Raw genomic sequence first — 3,021 nt, 5'->3', positions numbered from 1 at the left:
CCCTACACACCCTTCACACCTGCACTGTTCCTCTGCTCCATCTACATGCCATTCACACCTGTGCAGTTTCTCTGCACCCCCTACATACTGTTCACATCTTCACAGTCTCTCTGCACCCCCTACATACCGTTCACACGTGCACAGTCCCTCTGCACCCCCCTACATATTGTTCAGAACTGCACAGTGCCTCTGCGCTTCTTTAGATTCCTTTCACACCTACACAGTGCCTCTGTACCTCCTACATGCCCTTCATACCCTCACTTATCTTGATCTTGAGGGGGACCAGGTTGTAACACTGGGTTACTCAGGCCAAGCTAAGCTATCTGTTCTGCTCTAAAAACCACTGAAACTTTGAAACAGTTTAATGTCTGTGAATGGCTTGGGTTTTCAATCTCATGACAAATGTCATGAGTCTGGAGAGGTGACTTAGAGGTTAAGAACACTGTCTATTTTTCCAGAGGACCCAGGTTCAATTCCCAGCATCCAAATGATACCTCACAACTGTCTGTAACTGGTGTCAGGGGATCTGATGCCCTCTTCTGGCCTCTATGGGCACTGTATGTACATGGCATTCAAACATATATGCAAGCAAACACCAATAAACATAAAATATAAATGATAAATCTTTTTTAAGCTGTCATGGCTTCACTGTCACTTTTCCCCTAGTGACTCAGAGTACATTGGTGTGTCATGATTGTTTGAGGGTCAGGAGTAGAGGATCAGAAAGCTGCTTCCTGTTTCTGTTGGAGTTTCTCATCCCCCTAAGTCTTCTGGTGTCTGCTAACAGGAGCTCAGCTTTTCACCTGCCACTTGTCTGCGTCTATCAAGCTGAAACTTGACTTGAGAAGCACTTGATGCTGGCTAGGGCTCTAAATGCTGTGCATTCAGCTAGCTGGGGGATCTTTTGAAATGGGCCGGTCTACCCCCTGTGGTGACTCAGCACCTGAGAAGCTGAGGGCTGCACAAGTGAGATGCTTGTCTCCAACTAATCAATTAATTAATGAAGGGCAATCCTGACCGCCTAAGTTTGGACCTTGAAACTATTATAAAAGTGGAAAAGAGACCCTAACATCACAAAAGCTGACCCCAGTCCTTTATCATGTGCACCATGAAATGGATACGCACACATAATGATAATAACAGTTATTATTAATACTTAAAAAATAAGAGTGGTTTATCGATGGTGAAATGAATAAAAATGAAATAGGGGAGCAACAAAATAGGACCCATTTTTAATGGTGGGGGACTTTTAAACTGTGTTTTATAAGAACATGATACTGAGCTGGGGGTGAGCAAGCATGAGAGCTGGGGCTTAATCCCTGGGTCCGCACAAAGGTGGACATGACAGCATGTATGTGTGTTTGACCTGAGAGATAGTGACAGGAGAATCCCTGGATGCTCCCAGGCCACCTAGCCTGGTGCATATGGTGGTGAACCCTCAGAGATCCCTGTCTCAAGAAGATGGAAAGCAATGATTGTCATCCAAGGTTATCTGACCTACACACACACGCACGCGCACACACACACTCACAAAGAAGAGTGGGTCTTCATGCTTTGTTTTGTGTGTGTGTGTGTGTGTGTGTGTGTGTGAGAGAGAGAGAGAGAGAGAGAGAGAGAGAGAGAGAGAGAGAGAGAGAGAGAGAGAACCAGGGAAATCTTAGGTGAAGCTCAGCCAAAGAAGCCAGCCTATTTGCAAGTGTAGACATATTTGGTGCCCATATACAGGGAAGCATGTGTCATGTCAGGTCCAGAACTGCAGCTTTGCCTGCTTCTAGCACCAGCCAGAGAAACAGCTACTGTTTCTGGCACCTCTCAGAGGCAGGATGGGAGCGTAGGCTTTCCCTAGAGTGTCCTTGCAAATCTTGGATAGTGGCTCCTTGATCACAGGGAACCTGGAATGCATAATAGGCAGCCCACCAACCATTCTCTGATTGGCATGCCCCCTTTTCACATCCTTCCATGAAGCATCTTATACCTGATAACCTAGAGTCGGAATTTCAGTTTAAGAGCTGGTTTTGCATGTGCATAAGGACTCTTCCTACCTGAAGGTTTACCCCCATTTGTGAATTATGAAAATTGCTCAGTATCTCTGCTACAGATTCCCTTCATCCATGATTGTTACTCAGTGACACCTGGGTGGCCACCTGCTTTGGAAATGGAGGGGATAGCAAACATCAGCTGTCTTTACAAGCCTCGTCTGTTCTATGATTTGATCTCAGCCGGCAAGCTCTTGAGTGCCCCCTCCTAACCCCAGATCTCTCGAGTACCCTCCGCCTAACCCCAGAGCCCTCGTTGTCTTCCTTTCCATTTGCTCATTCACACTTAGACTCTCTGGCCAGCTGCACCCTGGGTTACCCAGAACTGAACTCAGGACCTGCTCAGCTGTGTGACCTGAGACTGTCCAGGGCTGGAAGCATCACAGCTCCTCACCCAGAAGGTAGCAGGAAGCTACCGAATGCCTTCACTCAGTTCCTGCTTTGGTTTATTTCATATGAAAACACATGGCCCTGGCTTTCTAGAGCTCTGAGACATACTTACCTTCTGGGATATAAAATATGCTTTTTGAAAGTAGGTTATTAAGGAAAGTGAGGGCATGATGGCTCCAAGGCATGGTTGAGGAGGTTTTATGGTAGATATGAAGGAAAGTACAGACAGAGGCATCTGGAAGGGTCTAGAGCAGAGAGAGGAAGTGGTAGAGTAGACATGACCAGTAGACTGAGCCAGGCCATGGGGTGGGGTGGTAAGAGAAAGAGAAGAGAAAGGGAGCAGATAGAAGGGACCAAGAGAGAGCCAAAAACCAAGAGAACCAAAAGAGCCCCTGATAGCAATGGCAGGGTTATATAGGAAAGAGAGGCTGTGGGGAGGGAAGGGAAGCCCCTGGACCAGAGAGCTTTAGGGTAGGATGTGAGGTTAGAAGAGCAGAGAGGAGCCAGAGGTACTGAATGAGCCTGATGACCAGTGTGCACTTTGGTATGTTAACAGGCACCACAGTTAGCCATTTGTCCCGAGTTGCTTTTGAAC

The sequence above is a fragment of the Microtus ochrogaster genome, chromosome 7 (genome assembly GCF_000317375.1).
Source record: "Microtus ochrogaster isolate Prairie Vole_2 chromosome 7, MicOch1.0, whole genome shotgun sequence".
Lineage (NCBI taxonomy): Eukaryota > Metazoa > Chordata > Mammalia > Rodentia > Cricetidae > Microtus > Microtus ochrogaster.
Note: the sequence above shows the minus strand (reverse complement) of the source record.